Raw genomic sequence first — 11,603 nt, 5'->3', positions numbered from 1 at the left:
GCACACACCTCTCCTGCTGCTGCCCGACTCGGTTCTCCCTGCTCTCCTCATTTGGCTGGGCTTGAGCTGCAGCATGTGCCTTGCAACAAACCATGGTCTGTCTGTTGCCCCATTGCAACACCCAGGAGGACTAGGGATGTGTAAGGGATGTATTAGTATACACATTTAAACAGTTGCATGCAAGCCCCCCTGCTCCCTGCACTGCTGCCTCTGTATTAGAAGTGGGGGAGGGGGAAGGCAGGATCTGGCGCTCACCTATCTCTCCCTCTCTGGTGCCTCTCATATAGAGGCAGCAGCATGGGGTTGGATGGGGCAGAAGCAGGAGTGGCCCGAGGCCAGGTGCAGCAGCTGGCGCCCCAGGCAGAATGCACGATCAGCACCTCCGCCTGCAAGGCCATCAGTGGGCTGACATCATCATCAGGTACCCCAGGCAGCGGTGCCCTAGATGGCGGCCGAGTCCACCTATAGTCATGGGCCGCCCCAGGGCAGAAGGCTTCCCACGAGCACTGACTCCTGCAGAGCTCCCACCTGCATGTAAATGTGTAACTGCTGAACATTTTAGTGGTTACACATTTACAACCCTCCCCCCCTCACTTTTTAACATCCCTAGTATGTGTATCCCTGTCTTTGAATGCTGGGAATAGGGTTACACCCCTATCTTCCTCACTGCAACCCTTCCTCTTAACCCCTTTGCTCCTATCCCCCACTATTGCGTCCCTCCCACTCCCTTGCCCTTCACTTTACCCTCTGTCCTATCCTGTACTGCCTCCCACACCAACCCACTCAAATACTGTACTCCTTAAAGTGCTCTCCTACCCACCCTCTCCACTTCCCAGAGCTGTCACCCTCATGTCCCTCACCTTCCACAGCCCTGCACCCCATCCGCTTCCATACACTGCTGCATTCTCACTATGTCCTTATACAGCCCTGGGTCCTTCACACCCTGATGCACCTTTACCCTTCAGCCTCCACTGCCCCTTCTCATTCCACCCTGCTCTTGGCTTTGGCCTCTTTCCCTCCCCATCCTCTCTCTGCCCCCCATCTTTTCCCCTCCAGCCCACATTCCTCCCTTCTCAGCTGGGTGATTTAAGCAGCCCCTGGAAAAGTGTATGAAAAAGTGTCTCTGTGTAGGCAAGTGTGTGCATGCATTGTATGTATGAAAGAGACTATATCTTTGTGTAGGGTGGTGTGTGTTTTGTTGCATGTGTGGAGACCTGTGCAAATAAAACTTGCAGGCTAATGCTTTGACTTTTATTCCTTTTGCTGGCTTGCACGCACACACAAAAATTATGTCATAAAAGATATGTGTTTTCAGTTGTTAACAAGTTTTTAAAGGGGAAGGGAACTCTAAATGAAATATATTATTTCTTAAAGAGTGAATGTTATTGACTAATAATTGCAGAAGAGCCAATGTATCATGCATTTCTCCCTACCTTTGTCTAGCTATATTATAAAATCTTTGTGGCAGTCTTTCTTTTTTTATGTGTATGTCCAGTATCTACTACCCTGATCTTAGTTAGGGTCTCTAGGCACTAAACAACAATTGTAATAGTAAATAATTTGGAATTATATGTGTTAGTGCATGCTAGATGTGTACAAAACGTGCATGTAGGGGTATGTCTAGACTACATGGCTCTGTCGATGGAGCCATGTAGATTAGTGTACTCGAAAAAGGGAAATGAAGCGGCGATTTAAATAATCGCCACTTCATTTACATCAAAATGGCTGCTGTGCTGTGCTGATCAGCTGTTTGGCAGCACAGCGCGGTAGTCTGGACGCTCCGTGGTCGACAAGGGAAGCCCCTTGACACCCTTGTCGACCACCCCAGTAAACCTCATTCCATGAGGCATAATGGGGCGATTGATAAGGGCTTCCCTTGTCAACCGGGGAGTGTCCAGACTACCGCGCCAAACAGCTGACTGGCACAGCACAGCAGCCATTTTGATATGAATGAAGCAGCGATTATTTAAATCGCCGCTTCATTTCCCTATGTCTAGTAACTTCATCTACATGGCTCCGTTGACAGAGCCATGTAGTCTAGACATACCTTAGGTGTGGGAGTCAGTTTCTACAGATCTCTTTATATAGGTATCTGGACAGGTGTGCATTTCTGTGGTTGTTCCTCTGTGGATTTGTATTTGCGCTTCAGGAGTGGGCCTTTAATGAAACCCTTGCAGCTGTGATAACATACAATTATAATAACTGTAGTGAACAAAAGCTATGGAGCTGGTTATGAAAAATGGCAAGAGGTGAGGGAAAGAATAATGAAAACCTTTCTGAAATTTCATTTAAAAAATATTACCCCGTTTGATTATTTTGCTGCCAGCTCTAGTGGCCTGTAATGAATGAAACCCAAACTTAGCTTAATACATCTCTCAAAACAGTAAATACGCCTATTTGGGCCACGCAGTAAAAATGAGCACCTGAAAGAGGGTGGAGGAGAGTAAGTGGTGGAGGGAGGGGGAATGGAATGAGCTGAGGGCAGGGTCTTGGGAAGGGGGTGAACAGAGGTACGGCCTTAGGAACAGGGCAGGCAGTGGGCAGGGCAAAGTGGGTTTAGGTTTCTGGAAATAGAAAGTTGGCAATCCTAGGTTGTGGGTATCTGGTTCCCCAACTGGGCTCTAGAGATGGGAAGGGGGCAGAGAAACAGGAACTGGGTTTCCCTAGGAGTTTCTTTAACTCTCTACTGCTGAGGAAGTTTTTGTGCGGTGCTCTGTTTCAGACATACTTGCTGACAGATATTTTGAAATAAATTGCCACAATAGATGCAACTGGCATGATTGTATAGTGTTTTGACAAAATTTGCAGAATTTTTATTCACAAATATTGTTCACAGAGTACATCTTGATCCAACCTTAAATGTAAAGGTTGAACTGTAGATCTTATTAATGAGCCCTCCAGCAAACATCAACAGACAGAGGGCCACAATAGCAGTGAGTGGTGAGCAGCCAGGAAAAGAACTGCAGATGTGAATAGGAGGGCCTAACACCCTGCTTAGAGCTATTTTGGAAATGACATTTCTGACCTGCAGAAAACTCACACCAAAAATTTTTTGACTGATGTAGAGTGGCAGGAAAAATTTCAGTCAAAAATCGGTGTCAGCTCTGCCCCACAGAAGGATGATGGAGGGTCCACTGTCCCTGTTCCAGTCCAGAGGTTAGAATGGGAGAAGGTATGGCAGAAAGAGGGGCTGCACGACATCCCTACTCCCTGGGGGGAGAGTGTGCCATTCTCATCCCTAAGCTCCTCACACTCCGCTCCTCGCAAACCACAAGGCTTTGAGCAGGTTGGGGTGGGGATACTGGGAGTGACTGGGAACCAGAGGGACGGGCTCATTTATCGTTATTGTTTATGTGCTACTTTCTTGATCTCAGACCAGGAGAAACAGATGCAAAGGACAATAATGAAGTTGTCTTTTGCCTCAGGCTCTATCTATTGCTGATCACTGTAGATGTGCCAGTCTATGAAATGCAGTGGGGCTTTTAATTTGTTAGTGGACTCTACTGATTCTTATGTCTGTGATAAGGTCAGCAAAGTCTGATAAGGCTTGTTTTATAGTTTCCAGCAGTCAAGACAAAATCTATTATTTATTCCCCTTGACAAGGGCCTCAGCCTACAAGTGAGCTGCTAGCCTGCTTCATTTTATTTGTGCAATGTCCGTCTGGTTGACTTGTGCTGTGCTTACACCTTGTCAGTCTCAATGTGAATGTAAATGCTCATTTTGTTGGGATTTCAAGAGGCCAGATTAATAAATCATTAGGCCGCATGCCTAATGACTCACCACCGGAAATAGTTAGACTGCTCTGATGGATGGATTAAACCTGAATTTATTACAGTTGACGTAGGTTTGTTTGTGAACTGTTCACTCCTGGAATTAATACATGGCACCAAATGAAATTAATAACTAGCAGGTTTAAAATAAACAAAAGGAAGTTTTTCTTCACGTTGTGCACAGTCAACATGTGGAACTCCTTGCCAGAGGATGTTGTGAAGACTAGGATTTTAACAGGGATCAGAAAAGAGCTAGAGAGATTCACGGAGGTTAGGTCCATCAATGGCTATTAGCCAGTATGGGTAGGAATGGTGTTCTTAGCCTCTGTTTGTCTGGAAATGGATGACAGGACAGGGGTCAAATGATGATTAGCTGTTGTGTTCACTCACTCTGGGGCATCTGGCATTGGCTATTGTCGGCGGACAGGATACTTACTGGGCTAGATGGACCTTTGATGTTCTTATGTTTTAAAAAATGCTATATGTGTTTTACCTTGTCATGGCGGTTGCTATTCCTCTGTCTTTTAGATAGGAACAATTTTTTAGGGTCTTTTTGACAAATGCTTTTGAGCTATGTAGAGCCAGATCTTGCTCTTTGTTCTGGCCATGTTGCATTGCCACGGCAGCACAGAAGCCAAGAAACATTTCTGCTCTCAAGAATCCTCCAGTGTAGAAATCTCCTGCCATCCCTCCTAGCTCCATGAGCAAAGTTAAGAGCCACCTTTCAGTCTGTTCTAAATTCCACCACGGGCCAGTGGAGGTGGTGGGAGAACAAAAAGTGGCTTAAAGTCACTTTTTCCTCTCATTACACACACTGACTTCAGGAGCAGCTGAGGATCTAACTCATAACACTTGGGAACCAGTGGGGCAGCCTTTTTTTTAGGCATTCCTCATTTATTCCCTTTAAGATAACAGCCTTAAAACTAGTACAGCTTTCTTTAGACCGTGGAATTTATGAAGCTTTCAATATTTAAAATTCTCCATTTACAACTAAATAAAACTATTAGCAAATCTCCCATGGATATTCATTACAGCAGGATTGGGCCCCAACTTTCTAATCTTTCCTCCAAAAAAATCAACATCAATATTTACAGTGAACAACTGACCAAGCTGTAGAGTGTTTTGAAAATACTCTTGTGCTAATGTTCTGAATACTCTAACTAGAATAATTTTTTCCAGGAAAATGAAACACATAACAGCACTCTTTCTTTAAAGGAAATGGGCTTTTTGCTGCCAAATGTAGCTCCCTCCCTGCCTCCAGTCCCCCCAGACTCTGATTTTAATGCAACTTAATAACCACCCATGAGTACTTAATATGCACACCGTGTTCATTTTTTTAACTAAAAGTGAGCATTTTTGTGTGTTTCCTTAATAGCTGTTTGTTCATGAGTATTTTGACTTGTTTTGACTAAATGTCACATGTCTGCATTTCCCAGTGTTAAAATGTAAGAATCTTGAAAGAATGAGAGAGAGTCATTTTAAGCTGCTAAACTGTGATCTGCTCTGAATCTTTATCAGTACTCTCCCACTACAGCTTGCATGAGAGTCACTGTAGGATCAAGCCTGTGTTTATCAAATACAATAACTTTGCTGATGAAATTATTAGAATACTCATCCTAATTCAATGTCTTCTCATGGACAAAAATGTCTGATCCCATCTATCAATTAAATCAATTATGAGTTAGAACCTCATCTGGTATAAATGGGAAGAGCTCTATTGAAGTCAAAGGAATGATTTACCCCCTTGAAAATCTGGTGCGTTGATTTTATTATAACTAGAATTATTTCCACGTTAATCACAGTCCGTTTATAACAAATAAGACAAATGCTGTTTTTCTTTTAACTGAGTTGTTTGTATGTGCATCTTGCCTTACTAGTGCATATATTTTTAAAGACTATCTAAGGAGAAATCCTGACCCAACTGAGGTTGATAGAAGTTTTGTCACTGACAAGGTGGGCCCAGGATTTCACTCCTAGTTTCTTACACAAGGATTGTTTTCCTAACGCTTCCTCACTGTTACCATTTGCTTCAGATCCAGGTTTGATTGCAGTGGAGAGAGCAAGAGTGTAGATGAGGATCCATGTGGCTCCCGACATCGTTGTAATTTGTATGTTTTCTTACCTTGCCCTGAACAAGCCTAGATCACACAGAGAGGTTTAGGAGCTGCAGCCAGCAGCATCTTATCTTAACTTGCTGCCTTTCCATTGCTACCACTGGTAGAGGAGATGCACTGATGGTAGGAACAATTGGAAACTTTCCGAAAACAAGTCTAGTGTAGACAAGATCAAAGAGAGCTAGCTATGACACTTCTGCCCTAGAAGATGAAAGCAAGGCCCCTTTATGTAGCATAGGTAAGGTATTAACTGTGCCCATAAACTGTGCTAATTACACAGCTGCTACCAAATGAAACCTTGTTTTAGGCGGGCCAGGGTTCAGGTGTGCAGGCAGGCCTGACATTGTCTTGGCTGGTGTTTGTTTATATTGTCCTGCGTCTTATTTCTCTAGCCACTGCTTTTGTACACTTGACTTTTTTTGTGGCTGCTGTTCCTATCCCAAAGTACTTCCTGCCCTGCAGTGATGGACTGGATAAAAGCAGAAGTCGTGTCCAACTAGTGAGCAATGCTTTGTTGCTTGCCAGAGACAATGAGTTTCCTTATGTGTTGAGTCACCAGTTTCAAATGGCAGCTACCTGGAGCTCTGTGGAAACCTTCAGGAAGACTGGGAGGGGAGTTGCTGGGCAACTATCAAAATGTGAAGGGGGTTTCTGGTTATGTAATGAGTTCTCTGAAACATTAAGTGTGGGCGGAATTCAGCATGGTTATGGGGGAGAAATAGGCTTTATTATCAGCTCTTAGACAGCGACTTCTCATTTTTTCCTCACACTCTGATCTAACATGCAGAAGAGTTGACTGACAGCATTAAAGGAGCAGAGACTTGAACCTTCCTTACTGGGAAGGTCAGTGCTGTGGGGGATTGAACTCCTGATGGTTGATTTAGAGGGTCTAGTAAAGGCCTACTAAATCAACTGCTGATCACACTCCCGTTGACTCTGGTACTCCACTGAACTTCTCCTGTTGACTTCCCCCCACAGTGGAGATGCTGGGGTAACTTGAATTAAGGTCGACTTCAGCTACACTATTCACATACCTGGAGTAGCATACCTTAGTTTGATATTGCCCCCTAGTGTAGACTGGCTTGAGACTCACTTTTGGCTAACACCCTCTGGAAACCCCTGAATTCTACCAACACTTGTGTCTCAGAGACATAACCAGAAACACCTTCACTTTTTGATAGTGACCACAAGGAGCATTGAACTATGCTCATGAAGAGCAAGCCTGCAGATGGAGGAGGTAGGGATACAGGGTGACATTTCCCATCCCCATGCAAAGAAATCAGGCATAAGCAAGGCCCTTATGGTTAGGCTGAAGCAAGTCTGGCACACACAGCAATGCTAGTGCTATTAAAGATGTCAGAGAAGTACAATGGTGGGTATATGGCTCTGGAAGGGTGACCATACATCCCGTCCCCATTTTTTAAGCGCTGTCCTGGCCATCCTGACTTTTTTGGCGACACTGGGCATTTGCCCATTTGCTCTTGCCATATGATCATCACTTGACAAGAGCAAACTGGAGAAATGCCCAGTGTTGCCAAAAAAGTGAGAGGCCGTAAATAGCAGAAGGGACCCCGGTGGGAGGCAGAACCTAAGTAGTGGAAAAGAACAATAAAAAGTGCCATGGAGTGGCATTATGGTTGCGTCTGCCTCTGCCTATATTCTTCAGTGGCGTGTTTTCTGATTCTTCTGAGTTCCCATTCTTTCAGAGCCAACTTAGCTTTTTCCACACGGCTCGCTTGTTGGTGCTCACATGGTGTCAACCCTGTCAGTCACAGCTCTCCAGACTCCAGACTATCCGCCTGTATGACTTCTCTGCTGCTCAGCCCCTTACTTCTCCCTTATAACCCCTCCCTCAGTCAAAACCATGATCCCAGCCATTACCTCTGCCCCGTTCCCTTGACTCTTACCCTCTTTCACTGCCTCTCTGCCCTTCCAATGCCCAACCTAGGTTTGCTGTCTCTGCTCCTGTTTCTTGTCTAAGCAGATCTAAAGGAAGACCTGTGCTTATGGCAATTTCACACATTATAAATATGCCTTCTTACCTTTCAGTTCCAATCTGTTCTTTGTTTATTAATCCTAATCCTTCCTGTATGTACTGCTAGCCCTGGAAATTCTCCCTCTTTCCCCTCTCCCAAATTCTCTTCCCTTACTCTGCCCTGGATCCTGCCTATTAAAGTTAAGATTATTTTGGCAAGAATCTTCATCCCTGCCCCTTCCTCCTCTCACCTTTCCTTTCCATAGCTTTTTCTGAGATGGAGATCTCCCTGGGTAAGAGATCTTCTTCTTATTCCCTTACCCACGCTTCCTGCCTACCTATTGTCCTCAACTGCTTTCTTTCTTATCCTCTGCTTGTTTCCTTTGGCTCTTTTCTCTCAGCCTTCAAGCATGCTTTAGTCTTTCTCTTCCTGAAAAAAATTGTCTCTGGAAAGGCTGGTTGGGACAAATTACTGCCTCATCTCCCTCCTGGTTGCTACCAAGTTCCTTGAGTGAGTTGTTTATTTCCATCATTATAGTGCCCCATCCAGCATTCTCCTCATGGGACTTTGGTCTGTGTTCCACCTTCCTCTCGCAGATACCACTATCTCCAGTCCAGACCAAAAAAAGCATACTCTTTCTATATGTATTGTCCTTGCTCCCTGTCTCCTTGAACGCTACTACCTCCCTCATGGTCTTCTCCCTGTGTTTCTTTGACTTCTCGCATTCCTCCCACTCTTGCTTATTGCTCTTCAGTGTTGTTCTTTCTTCCTCTGTGCATAATCCGTAGGGGTGCATCTACACATGCAATATGAGCTACACAGCACCATATTTCAAAATAAAGTGCTATTCCAAAATGGTCACTCCTCATAGAATGAGGTTTACAGGGACGTCAGAATAGCGAGTCTGAAATAATGGGCTTGCTGTGAAGCGGCAGGATAGCTATTTCAGGGTATGCTGAAATAGCGCTGCAGTGTAGACGTATCCTCAGTAACCTCATCCATAACCACAGGTTCTGCTACCAGTGCATGGTATGCTGGTGATTCAGAAGTCCACTAATCTACTCCTGAGCTGTGCCCAAACATTCATAGTTCTGCTGTCCCTCCAATCTCTCTTCTTGGATGTCCTAGAGGTTTCTCAAGCTACACATGTCAAAAACTAACCCGACCCACCCCCGCAGTGAAAACTGCTTCCTCTACCCGATCACTTAGGCTTATAATTGTGGGATCATCTTTGATTCTTCTGTCTGTGTCCCTTCTACAGCCAGACTCTTGCCAAATCATATTGCTTCCATAACTTTTCCATAAGTCATGCCACTATTTCTGTCCTATCTGCTAAAATTGTGAGTCATCATCTAGACTTGTAACTGTATCCTTTCTGGCCTACGATCTTCAGGTTATCAAAACTGCTCCAGCTGAAGTCATGTTTTCCTCTTGCTGCTCCAGTCAGTCCCATCCCCCACTGGCACCCTACTATGTTTCCTTCCACAGCTGGTCAAACTTTTCATGCTCCTGCCTACATCTCATCTCTGACTTTCCTCCTACTCATCCTCTCTCATTCAATCCTCTGCACGTTCCTCTCTCCTTACATTCTCTCCATCACATTCTCCCACTCATGCCTCCAGGACACTTATTTCATGCTGCTCCCTATGACTAGAAGAGCTTTTGCTTCTGTATACCAAACAACCCTAGCGTTTTCCCAATGTCTCCTTGAAACTCACTTTTGTTCAACTTGTTTTTCATCAGTGACCTCTACTCCAGTGCTATCTGTTCCCCTCTCTTGCCCAAACAAGACAAAAATAACCCCCTGCCTGACAAAACTAATGATCAGACTTCCTTGTGAGTAGTCCTAATGAATCTGTTTATTTGCTGGGCAAAAGTTTCCCCAAAGGAAAACAGAAAATAGCCAAATGCTGATTCGTGTGAAAATTCTTGTGCTTGGTTCACATATTACTTTTCCTTTCCTTTTTTTCCTCTCTTTAAATTCCCTTCAAGGTACTCTTGATTGTCCTTTCCCCCCCACCCACTCTCACGTTAATAATAGAGATTGCTATAATGTTACAATTCATTCATGTAAAAGTACCCACTTGTACACAGTAAGCGTCAAACCTCAGGAATCAGTCATACATTTTGTTAAAGTGTCTCTCCTATTACTCTTCGGGGAGAGGGGAGGTTGATAATTCTATCAGTGTGCTGCTTGTGTTACTTGTGCACTCACCATTCTCTGCTTCTCCCTTCTGCCAATTCTCTCTCAATGGAGCTTCCTGTAGGATTTAGGACTCCCAAGGCTGGGTTCTTCTCATCCTAGAATCAGAGGAACATATAGACACACCCACTAACAGAGGATGTCTGAGAGGATTGGTTAATTAGCACCCACAAGCTTCCCCCTTATACGTCCCTGGACTCAGCAGGCTGGGTTGCACATGCTGTGACCTTCATGTGTCCTTGGACTCAGTGGCTGGGTTAAACAGCACTTTAAAGTTGCCTCCCTCATACACTCCCAGGTTCAGTATGTCCTTATCCCCACTTTCATACCACAACAGTTCTGCTAGGAATCTGCTTGATGGGCCCCTACAGGATTTTTGGGTGCTACAGGGATCTTTAACTTAGGTTTAAGGAGCACAGTTGCAGAGCGAATAGGGAAGCCAAAAACAACAGCCTCGGGGAGTGAGGGGAGGGAGAGCGAGAGAAACAGAGAAGCAGCCAGCTTAATGGTGAAAGTTATTTATTTCTAGGTAGTAACCACACAAGAGGAGCCAAACAAAGAAAACAGTTACAATATTAAATCTAATTTAAATCTGATTATAAGCATTAAGGCTAACAAATCATAACTCATTTGAATAAGGCAGGTCACGAGGCTATACCGAGAAAGAGAGAGAGATCTCACCTTTTCCCTTAACCCCGTTGCCCTTGTCTGGAGGGGTTTAGGTGAGCCTTCCCCTGTCTTTTCATTGCTTTTTGTAAGTCTTCCTATTGATTGGCTTTGGTTCAAAAGAGACTGGGGGTGGGGAAGGTCTTTCATGAGTCAGACAGGCTGGATTCTATGCCCTGGTTCAGCAAGCAAACAGATATGATAGGTAACACTGTGAGGGACAAAAGGCGTAACCTGACTTCAAGCCCTGGTTCTAGAGTGGGGATGTGAAGATGTTCCCCACACCCTATATCAGTATGCTAACCACTGGGCATAGGGGAGGAGGGTGAAACCTCCATTTTCTGTTTGTATCTCCTTGTGATCTAGTCTAAAAGATCTACCTGCTTCAGGAGTTTCAGATCACAAAATGTTTGTTGAATCCAAATGTGCATTTTTTTGGCCCAGAAAACCAAAGGAAAACCCCCTCCCCCAGAAAAGCCAAGCTTTGGCTGAGAACTTTCACCTAGCTAGAGCAATGGGTGTCCTGTGTGCCTAAAGAGCTCTGACACCCCCTTTCAGTTGGAGCGACTCTTTGCCATCAACCAAAGCAGGCCAATCTCCGAATGTGTGTTGGGCAAACCACATCTAAATTGTTGTGACCTCCAACCCCTCATTTAAGAGATAACTGTAAGAAACGTCTAAGTAGCCCACCCTGAGATAAAGAGGGTATATGAGCTCACCTAGAAATGTTGACCGTGTAGGCATAGGGCCTCACAGTTATTGTCTTTGGACAAGGGCACTAGTTACTCAATGGAAATCTTTTTATACACCACCGGCCAACCACTCATGCTAACAAAATGTTTGCAGGAGAGGGTGAAGGTGCAAGGTCTGGAT

General features: G+C 44.6%; 1 long non-coding RNA gene across 1 annotated transcript in view; it reads right to left on the bottom strand.

The window, feature by feature from the left end:
- Window positions 1-11,603, bottom strand: part of LOC112543825 (uncharacterized) — a 44,364-nt gene that overhangs the window by 9,755 nt on the left and 23,006 nt on the right. The window contains exon 2 of the long non-coding RNA XR_003087091.2: window positions 10,077-10,162. This is a non-coding gene — a long non-coding RNA (uncharacterized LOC112543825). The remainder of the gene's footprint in view (window positions 1-10,076; window positions 10,163-11,603) is intronic.

This window comes from Pelodiscus sinensis, chromosome 1 (genome assembly GCF_049634645.1).
Source record: "Pelodiscus sinensis isolate JC-2024 chromosome 1, ASM4963464v1, whole genome shotgun sequence".
Lineage (NCBI taxonomy): Eukaryota > Metazoa > Chordata > Testudines > Trionychidae > Pelodiscus > Pelodiscus sinensis.
Note: the sequence above shows the minus strand (reverse complement) of the source record. Positions and strands in the feature narration are given on the sequence as shown.